Source organism: Vicia villosa, linkage group LG1 (assembly GCF_029867415.1).
Source record: "Vicia villosa cultivar HV-30 ecotype Madison, WI linkage group LG1, Vvil1.0, whole genome shotgun sequence".
In the NCBI taxonomy this organism is placed as follows: Eukaryota; Viridiplantae; Streptophyta; class Magnoliopsida; order Fabales; family Fabaceae; genus Vicia; species Vicia villosa.
This window is the reverse complement of record NC_081180.1, coordinates 142,437,295-142,453,093: the sequence shown is the minus strand read 5'-3', so window position 1 is coordinate 142,453,093 and position 15,799 is coordinate 142,437,295.

The following is a 15,799-nucleotide window of genomic DNA, read 5'->3' as shown; positions in this document are numbered from 1 at the left end:
CAGTATATCACAAACAATTACAGTGTGTTTGTTTGAAGAGAAAAACATAAGAGAGAGGTTGGAGAGAGAGAGAGAGAGAGAGAGAGAGAGAGAGAGAGAGAGAGAGAGAGAGAGAGAGAGAGAGTAAGGGGAGAAGTGTCATATCAAAACTGTTTGGAGAGGAAAGAAGTAGGGAAGAGAGATTAAAATATAGTTGGATCCACAGATTTTTTATTTCTTCTTAAAACAACGATGAAAGAGTCGAGAAAAGGAATAATTTTACTACTTCTCATGTTATGTTTGCCCATTCTTCATCTATATTTCTACTTCTATTTAAAATTAAAATAAAACATAAAATATCTTTATATCTTCATTGCATTTATGAGTTTTTGGGTTGTAAAAGAATATTGTAGAAACATAAATTTTACTGTTAATTGCTGAAAAATTAATTGTCTTATTATTTTTTTTTCATACAATTTAGTTTTACATCTTTGCGCACAAATAAAAATAGAGCGTAAAGAATAACACAGTTTAAAAATAATATTTTAGAATTAGTTTAAAAAAATATTTTATTTATTCTTGTATATCATGGTCGGATAAGCTTTTCTATTTTTATATTAATCTTAATAAACATTAAAGTTAAAACTCTACTCTTTGAAATAAATAAAAAATCTTATATTTTATATTTTGATAAAAAAAATATTATTTTACTATTTGTAAAAAATAATATATATTAATATAAACATAATTATATATTAATATTTTTAATAAAACATATTTATAATAAAATATTAAAATTAAACTTAAGGACGTTTTTGTCTTTTTAAAAATTAAACATACTTTTTTCTCTTCTATTTCTTTTCTGTTTCTTTTATATACCAATTAATACCTTAAATCTACTATATTTCTCATTTATTTCTCTCTTTTTATACTATTTCTCACCTCTTTCTCTTTTGTCAATCAAACACACCCTTAATGAATCATTGAATGGATCATATTTCAATCTTCTTGTCAAAACTGATTTATACTTTTCATTATTTTTTATTATTGCACAACTTTGATACATATTACTATTTTGTTACTTTTTTGCTAATAAATTATTTTACTATTTTGAATAATGAAATTTATCTAAAACAATCATCAATCTTCGTTGGGATGGTATCTTTCTTATCACTTACTACTTATTTGACTCTATATACTTGCCCGATTTTTCAAACAACGTCCACTTCTTTGATCCATATCAATAGAACTTCTCTTATGTCAAATTTTTTATTGTTATAAATGTTTCAGTCAAATCCTCACATAATAGTTTGTTCTCCATTGTTGCATTTCGCATGAAAAAAGTTAAAATTTATTTATAGCCAAAAATACACAAAAGTTGAAATGGTTGAAAATGATAACTATTTTATTCTAGAAGCTTTCGGTTTAAATAATTAAATTAGATATTACTATTTTTAAGTAATACTTCCAATAAAAATAAATAGTGAAAGTTACACAAGACAAGAGAAAACAAGCATTCTCTTATCAAAGAATGCCCTGAGAAGCACACAAGACAAGCTCCTGCGACTGTCTAAGTTTAGGCACACAGAGTGTTTTGGCAAGTATCTAGGAGTGCCTTTAAGTGGCAAAAAATTAAAGAATTCTGACTTCCAATACATTACTGATCAAGTTGCAGCCAAGCTTAATAGTTGGAAGCGGAACAACCTATCGCTGGCAGGGAGAATCACACTTACGAAAAGTGTTCTTGAGGATATACCTCTATACCCGATGATGACTAATAAATTGTCTATGAAGTGTGTTGATGAGATTCAACGTCTACATCGGCAGTTTGTTTGGGGTGATACTGACGAGAAGAAGAAGTTTCACCCTATTGCGTGGGATACCGTCACACGACCAAAGCATCTTGGGGGAGTGGGATTAAGGGATCTCAGCAGGTTGAATAATGCCTGTTTGATGAAGTTGGGCTGAAAATTATACACAAATGCCCAGGATTTGTGGTGCCAGAAGTTGCGGAAGAAATATAATGTAGTGGATGCGACAGACTGCTTGAAAGTGCGGGGATTAGACTCGAGCCTGTGAAAAGCCATTGCCAAAACACTACATATGATGATAAATGCAAGTCAATGGATTGTGGGGGATGGAAATAGTATCAAAGCTTGGGAAGATAATTGGCTGGGACAGGAGTATTGTTTGGATCAATTTGCGGTGCATATTCCCATGAACTTAGAGGAGCGAAAGTCAGTGACTTGATAGATGACAGCGGAGATTGGAACTGGAGCAAGCTGAACTCGTGGCTTCCGAACCAATGGCTTAAAAAGCTGATGTCGTGTGTTCCTCCTGGGCAACGACAATGTTCTGACATGTTTTGTTTTGCAGGTACAATAAAGGATAAATTCTCAGTAAAGTTAATGTATCAAGCTCTAGATGAAGATGATGGTGCATTTGAAGATGCGGAATGGGAAATGATCTGGAGAGCTTCAGTTCCGGAACAGTGCAAAACCTTTATCTGGCTTTTGAAGCATGATCGCATCCTTACCAATCTTAGCAAAAGTAGGAAAAGACTTGGAAGTGTGGATTGTACGATGTGTGGCAATGTGTATGAGTCTACCATTCATGCAATGAGAGACTGTGTTAAGTGCATTGCTATTTGGAGAAGTCTTGCGCCTAGTGATCTGCTGCCAGATGTTTTCATGGTAGACCCCAAAACGTGGATTACAATCAACCTCCAATATAATGGAGTGACAAACAAGGGGTGGAGTAATACCAGGATGATAGCATGCCATACGTTGTGGACCTGCAGAAATATGGAGGCACATGATGACAGCTATATAAGGCCTCTCAATCCCATCTGCCATATATTAAAGAGGAAGCAGGAGTATGACTTTGCTATATCCTCAAGCAAGAAATGTTGTTATGCGGAGAGTGGGAGTATTTATGTTGGGTGGAAGCCGCCTACTATGAGTATGCTAAAGCTCAATACGGATGGATCGAGCAAAAATGGTAGGGAGGCGGGGTGTGGAGGAATTCTTAGAGATTTCAATGGAGATTGGAAGGGCAACTTCTTCAAGCATCTAGGAAGATGTAGTGCTATCCTTGCAGAATGTTGGGGAGTTTATGAAGGATTAAAACTCACTCAGTCGATGGGTGTTCAGCGCGTGGAGTTAAATATGGATTCAAAATTTTTGGTGGCTGCAATAGAGAAAGGGGAGCCGTGTAACCGAGAGTGTATTCCAATTATGCGTCAGATTACGGAATTAATAAATTTGCATGAGACGGTTGTCATATCGTATGCAAATCGAACTACAAATAAGTGTGCGGATGTGCTTACTAAACGGGGAAGTATCAACAAGATTTATATTGTGCATCAGGAAGCATCTGACTTCATCTGGCCATTTATGACGACTCATTAGAAATTAGTAGTCTTTTTGTTGATTTTATGTAGTTTTTCTCTTTCGGACTTCGGCCCTCTTTATTATAAAAAAAATAATAAAAGTTACAATATTAAAAAATATATTTAAATATTTAAACTAAATATATATTTTCTATATCTAATTTAGATATTCAAACCGAAAGTTTTCATAATAGAATTTTTTAAATTAATATTTTTTTCGAAATCTTAAACCATGAGGGTATGTGTTTTTTTAGGGGGTGGAGATTTTATTTTTTTTATTTTTAAAAAAGTATTTAGAAATATCCGAATTTTGAGGGGTATATTTCCAAGATGGGGGTATAAAATCCAATTTTTTAATAACATATAAAAATAATAATCTTGAGCCCACTACGTAATCAATTGATGATTCAATCCAATGGCATGAAAACTCACCCATGATGGACGGCATGAAGCTCAAAAATCTGAAAAGGAATTTATTCTTTACCCAAAAAGTCAAAAATTAGAATATTGAATTTTTGAAAAGATGATTTCAAAGAAGGAATAAAACAAGTGACAATGCATTTGAAAGGATTCACAACAAACACCAAATTAAAACAAAATACAATGTACTCCCTCCGTCCCAAAATAAGTGTCACATTTACTTTTTAGGTTCATTGAATATGTAATGTATCTAGTCTGTATAGAGACCAGATACATTAAATATTCAATGAATCTAAAAAGTAAATGTGAAACTTATTTTGGGACAGAGGGAGTATTAAGCAATGACTGGTTGATGACATAACCTAGAAAGAAGCAAAGGGACCCTCAATCTTTGACCTACATAAAGTAATTATGACACAGATAAAAAGGTTGTTCTAATCTGACGTCGTACATGGTCCTAGGTGCCACCCACTAGATCCAACCATCAAATAATTAAGCTGAATTTCAAAATAAACATTCATTGATATCATGAATTTTTAATGTACGTAATTTGTTTAGTCGTTGTTTCTATCGATCTAAAACTTCAATTAGCATTTGGTATTCATTTTATATTTGTGTATCAATTGACTACAACTAAGTTCGTTTTCATCAGCAACAGTTTCTTGCTACTTATTAACCATATATGTTGTATATCAACTAACAAACATTAGATAGATGAAGCAACCAAGCTGGTGTATTTTATTCTCTCCCTAAATGAATGACAAAGATGACTAATTCAAACATACTACGAAAATTATATATCTCTTCAAAATGCGTGTGATATACCGATTATTAATTTTTTTAAAGTCTTGTTTTAAAAGTAATCATTACTCGATCAAGATACCTGAAGACGCTTACAAAATATAACTTGAACACTGCATGAATAATTTATGAGAGATTGATCACTAATAAAAGTAACGTGCAATTGAAGGTATCAGAATTGCGTGACTAGCTCATAAAAGTAACGTGCAATTGAAGGTATCAGAATTGCGTGACTTTCACCTCGACCATATTTTCCACTGTAGTAAAATCTATTCATTTGGGTGTTTTTTATACTTTCAAGACACATTTCACCACAGTCAGATTTCTCAACAATGGAGAAATGTGGCTCTTTTATTTTTTTATTATTTTAAAACCAAAATAAAATTACATTTTGTAGCGGTGAAAAAACGAAACTAAGCCATTGATTGACTCAACTCGTATTTTAAGTGAAAGTCGTCATTGTGCATTATTGTTTCCAAAGAAAATGGGAAAAGAACGAAGTAAAATCAAAGAAGTTTTTAAACAAACTAATAAAACAAAACAGAGATCTTAAGTTCGGGGGTTGATTATACAAAGGAAATGTATTAGCACCCTATGTATCTATAGTACTCTATAGGAACCTTATAAACCTTATATATATATATATATATATATATATATATATATATATATATATATATATATATATATATATATATAAGTTTATTGTTATTTTACTTGCTTATGAAAAAGAGTGGGGAGGTGAGAAGAGAATTTTATTTATGTGCTCGGCAAGACGTTGCATCTTGTGCCTACATACCCCTTTAGTGTCAGAGCATTTGTAGTTCCCCTTAAAAGTAAAAAGTGTCAAAGTGGCAAAATATTTTTGGGTGCTAAATTTTACAAATACAAAGCAAGTTTTTGAAATGTTGATCTTTAGAAATGCAGAGCAAGTTTTAAAAAGGTGCTAAGCTTTAGAAATGCAAAGCAAGAGTTTAAAATGTTAAGTTTTAAAATTACACAACATGTTTGAAATTAGGATAAGCTTTAGAAATTCAAAGCAAGAGTTTTAAAATGGAGCTAAACTTTAGAAATGCAAAGCAAGAGTTTGGGTGCTAAGTTTTAGAAATGCAAAGCAAAGATAAATGAAAGAAAAGAGGTGAGTACCTTAAAATTTTTTGTCAATACTATCTCATTCCTTTGGATTAGTGACACAATCAATATTAATTAGGAATCAAGCAACCATAGCATATATCTCAAGGTAAGCATCTCAAGTAATATGTATGAGATATGGTGTATAAATCAAAGTATATCAAGTATAGAAAAATGTATCAATATATTCACAAGTAATCTTCAAGCATATAGAAGTCATGAATAAAAGAGAGAACATACCTCAACAATAGTCAATCATCAAGGTCATAATCTTATCAAATATGTATGGACATGTATATGTGTATGAACATGTGAACATGTGTATGCGTATCATATTAATCTCATGGACAAGTATGAACATGTCAAGTATAAGTAATGATAATGATCAACAAGGCATGTCAAAGTCGAACATGGTCAACCAAAACCAAAAAATAAATATAGCATTTTGACTAGAATTTTACAAAGATTTTGAATATGTTACTAGTTTTTATTAAGTCTCATTCAATAATTCAAATTTCTAAAATAAAGTATAAACACTAAATTTTAAAATCATAGCAAGTCAAAAATAAAACATGATAAATATCAATAAGCATTGGGATTTTACTCCCCACACTAAATACTACATGTTTGCTTCAAGAATCAATCAAAATGGTGCACAAATGATTGAGTTCCAAATTAAGAAAAATGTACCTTGTATGTGAACTTGGAGATTTTGATTTAGGCAATTTAAATAGTGGATAATGATCCCTTTAGCTTCCTTAGACTTCCACGAACGTGTTGCCATGCTCAAATTACCTTGAAACCTTGTAGATTTTTCTGACCAAATCCAATTGAAAACTTGAAAATGTGGTACTTGGATAAAGCAATGAAGATGTTCCAATAACTTAATAATGCATACAGTGGGTTATATATGATATATGGATGGTGAATGTAAGAAAAAATCAATGGAAACTTGAGAGAAAAGAGGAATTTAAAATTTGAGTTTTTGAAGTTTCAAACTATGGTGTTTTGTGTGAAAACTTGGTGTGTTGATGTTATGAGCTTTGATGAACTTTAAGGAGTTGAAAATTTATTATTAAATTGATCTTGAGTGGTTTGCAAGTTAGTTTGGTGAAGGAGATCAAGTTTGTAGATTTTGGTCCTTTGGTTCAAGTGGTTCAGTATTGAGTTACATGAAGATTTATGGTGTTCAAATCCTTTGCAATCTTTGGCCAAGGTTTTTTGGAATGTAAGCAGAACATTGGTGGAGTGTTTGCAAGCTTAAAATCTTAACCACCGTGCTTAAAGCAAGATTTAATGGAAAAGTGCATGCTTTATGTATTTGGATGTGAAACTTTTGCAATTTGATCCATAAGTGGTATGTTGCATGGACAATACTCCTAACACTTGTGTAATGCTTGAATTGTTTGTGTAAATATCAGATTATGGTGAGATTTAGAGGTACTGTAGGCTTGAAGAGAGGTTTGTAGAGGTATGGCCTTGGTCATGAACATGGAAATGAATCTTTAATGCAACTTCATGGTGACATCTTCCCAAATTCGAAACTCCTTTCTCAAGTATGATAAATTCATGATGCTGGACTTTTTGGAAAGCTTAGATCACCCTATACAAATTTCATGTTGAGAACTTGGCCTGAATAAATTGGGATCTTGGTAAAAAATGGTCACCAACTTCAGAAAAAATAAACTATTTTGACACTTAGAAATTTTTTTGTGTTGGAGTTTTTACAACTTTGAAGCTTCATTTTGATCAATCAATATCTTCCAATCCATGCATTTTTGGAATTCACCTCCTATCAAAAAGTTGTAGTATGAAATGTTATCTACAATTTTATCTTTTCTGCATGAAAAATGACGGCTTGATGAAGAACTTACAAGCCTTCAAACTTGGTCACTTGAACATGATTTTTGTGGACTTAGTGAATTTTTCAATTTTTTCACTTTTGCCCCTTATGCAAGTAACTTCAAATTTCTTTTTTCCACTTGATAAAATTGTTCTATCAACCATATTTTCATGATCCTTTACCTTAAAAGTTCATGGTTCACCAAAAATACCAAAAGTCAAAGTTGATTCATGAATAGTTAACTTTTACCAGATGAATTGCAATTTATCTAATTCTAATGAATTAAGCTCCTCTAGCCAAATGAGTCATATTAACGGGATGTAATGAATTATTTGAGGACCTTGAATCATATTTAAGTCAAGAGATCTTGTTTTGACCAAAAATCAACATTCCAATTAATTAGGTCAAAAACCCTAATTTGTGCACCAGATGAATTTGAAAGTTGATGAATCTTAAATTGAGGCACACTTGATCTTGAATATTGATGATAGAAATTAATTTATCATATGAGAAGCTTGAGTCCCTTTGAGAATCACAAAACCCTGAACACCTGAGCTCCTTGATCTACCACACTTACCTTGTGAAAGAAGCAAATAAGCAAATACATATCTTTTGTTTCTTGAGGTTAGTGAAGATGTATGAATGATGATGATTATGAATATGATTAAATTTAATATACATGAAGTGGGATCTTAGGATCAAAATTGGGATATGACACGTTTCAGTACAGTCAGATTTACCAACCTTGAGGAAATGTCTCTCTAAAAGACATGCTTTGAATCCCAATGCATACAATTTAGTTTTTAATTCATTTTTAAGACACTTTTATATTGCAACATCTTCATTTTTTTACTATCTTGAAAATTTGGGTGTTGAAGACCAATGTAATTGTTGAAGCTTACTATTTACATGATAAAGTGAAAGTTGACATTAATCTTCAAACCAAGTTTTTCAATATACTATTTTAGTATCTTAAAATCCTAAACCTTCAGGACCAGTGATACAAAATAGAAACAAGAATAGAAGATGGGGTTTAGAGGTGGAATGAATTTAGTGAAAAGGTGAATCAATATGTTGAGTCTTTATATAGAATTTTTTAGAATATTTCGCCATAATTGATAAATATAACCGTAGTGAAATATGGTACGTTATCGCCATGATTGTTAGTAGTAACCATGGTGAAAATTATTCCTTTTTTAATTAAAGCATATTCACTAAAATTCATAATAGAACATAATAGTGCCCTAGCAAAAAACCTTTTAGAACAGAACAACTCCCTAACGAAAATCCATCTTTACTAAATTCATTTATTCATTAACCTCCATCATTTTCGGTATGAATCAAGAAAAGGAAAAGTGAAACTCACAAGAAGGGATCACGAAAATCATTTCTTTTAATCTTCTTCTTCTTCACCTTTACGTACATGAAACATTTTACCATTATTTAATTTACATTAATGTTGTTGTTGTTCTTGTGACCCTAAACCCTAGAACTTTAATGATGAATGTTTTTGTGTTTTTATTGATGCTTAATGTTATATGTTGTTGTGCTTAAGAGTGATATTGAGATTGTTTTTGTAGTTGTTGTATTGTTGTTATGACTTAGCAATGTTTTGTTTTTTTAAAAACGTGACTTAGTAAAATTTTTGTATTGTTTTATTATTAAACAATTTTACAAGCATTTGATATAAATTTCAGAATGTATTATATATTGTAGTTGGATGAAAGCTAATAGATTAAGTCTGGTCTATGATAAAGGAGTTCTTGTGTTTCTTAAATTTACGGAAAGAAAACTTCATGGAAACAATGGAATCTTTTATCATCCTTGTGTTATCTACAGGAATATTAAAAACTTTGAACATAAAGTAATATGAAATTGCCTATGTTGTTATGGAATTAGTCAAAATTATACAATATAGACGTGACATGGTGAAGTAGATAAAAACTAAAGTGCAACGTTACAAAGACATGAAGTTGATGTAGATGTGGATAATCGACTAGAAGATTTGATCAATGATATTGGAGAAGCTTCTTTTAGGAAGGCTTGTATGTATGATACTTTATGTAGTGGCAATGATGAATCTTTATATAAGAGATGCAAAAAAATTCACAATTGTCTGTGGTTTTAAAATTGTTTAATCTGAAGGCAAAAATGGATGGACGGATAAAAGTTTCACAAATTTGCTTGAATTCCTGAATGAAATCCTTCTAGCAAGTAACAAGTTGCCATGTCGTAGTTATGAGGCCAAGAAGATGTTGTATAAAATGGGTTTAGATTATAATTTAAATACATGCATACCATAATGATGGCATATTATACATAAAAGAGTATGGAAACCAAATCAGTGTCTGGAGTATGCGGAGTCTCGCTACAAGGTGAAGAATAATGGTGGTGGTGATGATGACGATGTAAGAAAGATCCTGCCAAATTATTATGGTACCTGCAAATAATTCCAAGGTTCAAGAGATTTTTTTTCTAATTTTAATGACACAAAGAATATTAGATGGCATGCAGATGAAAGAATACGGGATGGAAAAATTTGCCATGTAGTTGATTCTTTGTAATGGAAGAAAATTGATTTGTTGTATCTAGATTTTGGCCATGAGCCAAGAAACCTTAATCTTGGATTTGGTATTGATGAAATGAACCCCTTTGATAATATGAGTTCTAACCATACTTCATTGCTAGTTCTTCTCATGATTTACAACCAATCTTTGTGGTTGTGCATGAAACACAAATATATGTTGTTATTTATGATGATTTCGGGGACATGACTATTTGGAAATGACATAGATTTTTATCTAACTCCATTAATTAAATATCTAAGAGTTTTTTGGGAAGAAGGAAAATATGTTGATGATGCGTATTCAGGTGAAAATTTTTAGGTGTGTGCCATGTTATTCTGTAGAATCAACGACTTTCATCCATAAGGCAATAAGCTCAGTACTCTTCTAGGAGATAGATAAGGCATAAAGGCCCATGTATTTTGTAAGCAAAGTGCTCAAAGGCGCTGAAACACGTTATTAGAAGAAGGATAAGGTAGTGTTTTCCATCGTAGTCGCAGTGAGAAAGCTTTAGTCTTATTTTCGAGGTCACAAAATCCTAGCAAAAACCAAATATCTTATTCGACAATTCTTGAAGAAACTCGATCTAGCGGGAAGAATGGTGTCTTGGGTTGTGGAACTCTCATAATACGACATCCAATACATCTTGAGAAGAAGCATCAAGTGCTTATTGAGAGGAAACCCAATTTTAAATTATAGTAGTTTAGTTTAATTTAATTTCAAGTCTAGTAGTTTAGTTTAATTTCAAGAGTTTTAGCAAAAAAAATTAGTTTGTTCTCATAGATTTTTTTGATTGACTTAAGGAGGCAACTAGTGAGTATTCCAAGTTTGAATGCATCAACTTGCAAATATTTTGGTAATGATAAAAGCTAGAAAAGTTGGTACAAGGTCAAGGTACATGTTTATTACTTTCTAAACCATAGCATGAACATGAAACTTATAATTTGTATAAATATCATGCCATTGATTCTTTTTCACTACATTTTTCATGATTAAATCACATCACATAAGGTCATACCCCAATTGTAAGGAATCTTTTCATTGTTCACTATATGCACAAGAGACCAACATTTCTTGTTTTAACTAGGTTTTATTATGTTTAATCTTGCACTTGTGTTGATTTGTATGAGCGCGTGAAAAAGGATTAAGGCATTTTTGAAATTAAGGATAACCATATAACCAAAAGTAATTTACCTTGTGAGTGAGAGGGAATTTGTTCAACCCTTTGTGCCTTAGTGTTAAGATTCATCTTGGATTTAATATGAACTTATGCATGAGTAAATTGTTCATCATGGATTCTAATTTTGTTTCTAAAGCACTTGAACCATCAACCATATATTGTGGTTGAAATTTTTCCTTCCCTTAGAAAGTTTGGGAGCATTCATGTCAAGATGTTTAGTTGTATTCAAGTTGGGGAGAAAAAAATTGGTTGCTTAAAGGTTGGTTGCTAAGAGGTTGGAAAAATAAAGTGCTTGAAAAAGAAAGAAAAATGTGAAAAAGAAAAGGGTGAATAATTTTTTATTGCTTGAAAATGTGGGAAGTGGTTGCTCTCATAGGTTTAGGCAATTATGTTACAAAGGCCTTTAGATATGACCCTTCTTTGCTACTCAAGCCACATTAAAATCCTTGAAAGTCCTTTGTGATTTGTGCTTTTATGCTTTCAATATGAGTTTTTTTAGATGAATGCATAATTTAATATGTGGTTAGCAAGATTGTTGGGTGTGAGTTAAAGTCCCTCATGTTTTCTTTCATTCCTTGATGAAATTGTATGCTAGGTGTGATTCAAGATTGAACATGTGTTGTTTTAAAATGTTGACCATAACTTTTGCGTTTAGAATTAGTTTCATAATCATTATGTAAATTTAGTATAGTGGTAAGCATGACTTTACTTGTGCTTTAAAAAAAATTGAACCATGCAAGAACTTGTTGATCATAATATGCTTTGGATGTTGCTTTTGTTTCTTTAAGTTGGTGAAATTCTTGTTTAAGGATAAATAAAGTTTTAAGTTGGGGAGAGTTTGATGAGTGGCAAATATGTGTAAGTTTCCACTTGAAAACTCTGCACTTTTCAGCTCTATTTTGCGTTTTTTTAATCGTTTTCCCCAAGTTTTGCTAGAATTTATCGTTTTTAGTATTTAGTTGTAGAATTTTTTATTTATGTGTTAATATGTAGAAAAGTGTTGGATCAAGCCTAAAAGAATAAGGCACAAGCAATGGAAGATAATGCACAAAGCAAAGAACCAAAAAGTTTATGTCCTACCAATTCTGCGTCGGGCGAGACCAACTGTAACATATTCAGGGTTTGACATTACACATACAATTAATCATAAACTTATCACATATTTCAAATAGTTGTTAAGGTATGGTATTTAGTAATTGTAAGATAGGCTATTGGATAAGCTTTACAACGCTTCTGACTGTGTGTAAATCGGAGTTACGGTTCTCGAGTTGTGGTGAAAATAAGAACCAAATTTTCTCAATGCTCTCAAATTCGGCCCAAGCTTGCCGAGTGAATTTGTCTGGGCAGAAACTCTTTAAATAGGGAAGAAACAATTTTTTTGGGAAAAAGTTATCATTTTAGGAGTTGGATGTTTTTTGGAGAACAACAAAAGATGGTGTATATTGAAGAATAGGAGTTGGTGTTTGCATCAATCAGCGGGGAATCAAGGTATATGTTTGTTCTTCTTCATTCTTCTCTTTGTATTTAGTTATCATGGGTAACTAAAACCCCATTCTTGTTGGGTTTGGAAGGATTTCACTATAGTAGTATGTATTTCTTTTAACCTTTGTATTGTGAACTTTGTTTTGAATCAATATTGATGTTAATCTTTGTTTTCATGTTATATCATTGTTTGATTTGTGTTGTGAAATATATTTTAAACTATTGATATAATATCAGTAATCTATTGATAACCAAACTCTAGACATAGATTTGGGAGTTAATATTCACTTTGTGTCAGATCTTCATGTTTATGTGTTGTTTAATATGTTGAGACGTCTTCTATTAATCAACTGGTATAATCCTGCAACATTGCTCTAGACATGGATTGTGTTGATGAGTGATATGTGATAATATAGATGAATAACTTTGTTCACATGATAAGATTATGAGAATGCATATGTAATAGGTTTTTATTGATCATGGTGTTATTTGTAATCTATTCCTGATTTAATATTGAGGATATCTTTGTTTCATTGTTTAACCGATTTGAATTTCTATTGAGAGATACGAATCGAATCTTGACCTAAGATAAGCCTCTGTTAGATTCTAAATGTTAGACATAGCTTTAGGTTTAGCATTCACATAAAGTATCAATTCTTAATGTTGCCGTATTGATTGATAGGTTGAGACATTGTCGATTAAACAATAAGGTTGATACCTCATCAGAAGTTTAAACATAAACTCTGTTATGAGCGATACGTGATGATATTGATGAATGTTTAGATTATGTATAACTAGTTGGTAAAATGTGTATTCTACCGGTGTAAGAACTCTAATCTTGACAAGTTCTCATATCTCTCCGAAATGTTGCTTATCATTCAACCGTTTTACTTTCCGTAACTTTTAACTTTCAAAACCCTTGCAAACTTAAGCTTAAAAACATACTAAATGTTGAATGGCATTGATTTCATACTAATCCATGTGGAGACAATAAAACAAGTACTTACTTTTGCTTGTTGCTTTATTGCGACAATGTAACACCCCATTTCTACCCAGTAATTATAATGAAAATCAGAGGATAAAAATTCCAATCAATACATGGGATATCACATATACAACTTAATCACAACGGCATAAATGCATTCAAAATAGATACATAACACTTTTGAAACGAATGAACTCATAACGACCTATTTAGTCTTTAAAATAATAAATCAACTTTAATTAATCACACAGCGGATTCACAACTTCAAACTCCAAATAAAACATAGTGTTAGAACAAGATTTGTTCTGATCAATATTCTTAGTTTTGATGATAACAAGGATATGAATTTTGTGTGAGATAATGTGGTACTCTAATACATTGCAATTTCCATTTTAGGAAATATATAAAGAGTATGCACAAATCAGCGCTCAGAAGCTTTGTCTCAGAAGGTTCAGCATGCAACATCAGAACATGGTCTGGCAAGACATCAGAAGATGGTCAAGGCAGAATCAGAACATGGGTCTATGAAAGCATCAGAAGAACTTGAGGTCAGAAGCAGAAGCACTGAAGTTCTCATGGTATCACGCTCAGAAGCACTTCAAGGTCAGAAGACAAGAAGATGCTATGCACCAAGCTGTTTGACTCTGATGATATTCAAATATTATATTCAAACATCAGATCAGAAGAAAGTACAGGTGGCAGGCTACGCTGACTGACAAAAGGAACGTTGGAAGCTATTAAAGGCAACGTCAGTAGACACAGCGTGAACAAGGCTCGAGGTAGTTGACAAAAGCGTGAAACATTAAATGCAAAGCTGTACGGAACACGCAAAGCATTAAATGCGTTCAACGGTCATCTTCTCAAACGCCTATAAATATGAAGTTCTGATGAGAAGCAAGGTTAATAACTCTGAACCAAATTCTGTGAATATTAACTTGCTGAAACGTTGTTCAATTCAAAGCTCAGAAACTTCATCTTCATCAAAGCTCACTACATTGCTGTTGTAATATATTAGTGAGATTAAGCTTAAACGTTAAGAGAAATATCAGTGTTGTGATTATAGCTTTTAAGAAGCATTGTAATACTCTTAGAATTGATTACATTAATTTGTAAGTAACTAGAGTGATCAAGTGTTGATCAGGATACTCTAGGAAGTCTTAGCTTGTGTCTAAGCAGTTGTAATTAGAGTGATCACGTGGTGGTCAGGATACTCTAAGAAAGTCTTAGCTTGTGTCTAAGCATTTGTTCCTGGAGTGATCAGGTTGTGATCAGGATACTCTGGAAGACTTAGTCGCGGACTAAGTGGAAAACCATTGTAATCTGTTGCGATTAGTGGATTAAATCCTCAGGTGAGGTAAATCACTCCGCGGGGGTGGACTGGAGTAGTTTAGTTAACAACGAACCAGGATAAAAATAACTGTGCAATTTATTTTTATCGTTCAAGTTTTTAAGACTACACTTATTCAAACCCCCCCTTTCTAAGTGTTTTTCTATCCTTCAATTGGTATCAGAGCGCCGGTTCTAAGGTGCAAGCACTTAACCGTGTTTAGAAAAGATTCAGGAAGAGAAAAACACTTCAATAAAAGATGGCTAGTGAAATTCCAACAAATCCAGCTGCATCTACATCTGGCTCTGCTGAGCAATACAATGGTAACAATGGTTATACTAGACCACCAATATTCGATGGTGAAAACTTTGAATATTGGAAAGATAAACTGGAAAGTTACTTTCTTGGTCTAGATGCTGATCTATGGGATCTTCTGCTGGATGGTTACAAACATCCTGTTAAAGCTACTGGTGTAAGGCTCACGAGAAGCGAAATGAATGATGATCAAAAGAAAGATTTCAAGAATCATCACAAATGCAGGACTGTTTTGCTGAATGCTATCTCTCATGCTGAGTATGAGAAGATATCTAACAGGGAAACGGCCCATGACATATATGAGTCCTTGAAGATGACTCATGAAGGAAATGCTCAAGTCAAGGAGACCAAAGCTCTTGCACTAATCCAGAAGTATGAAGC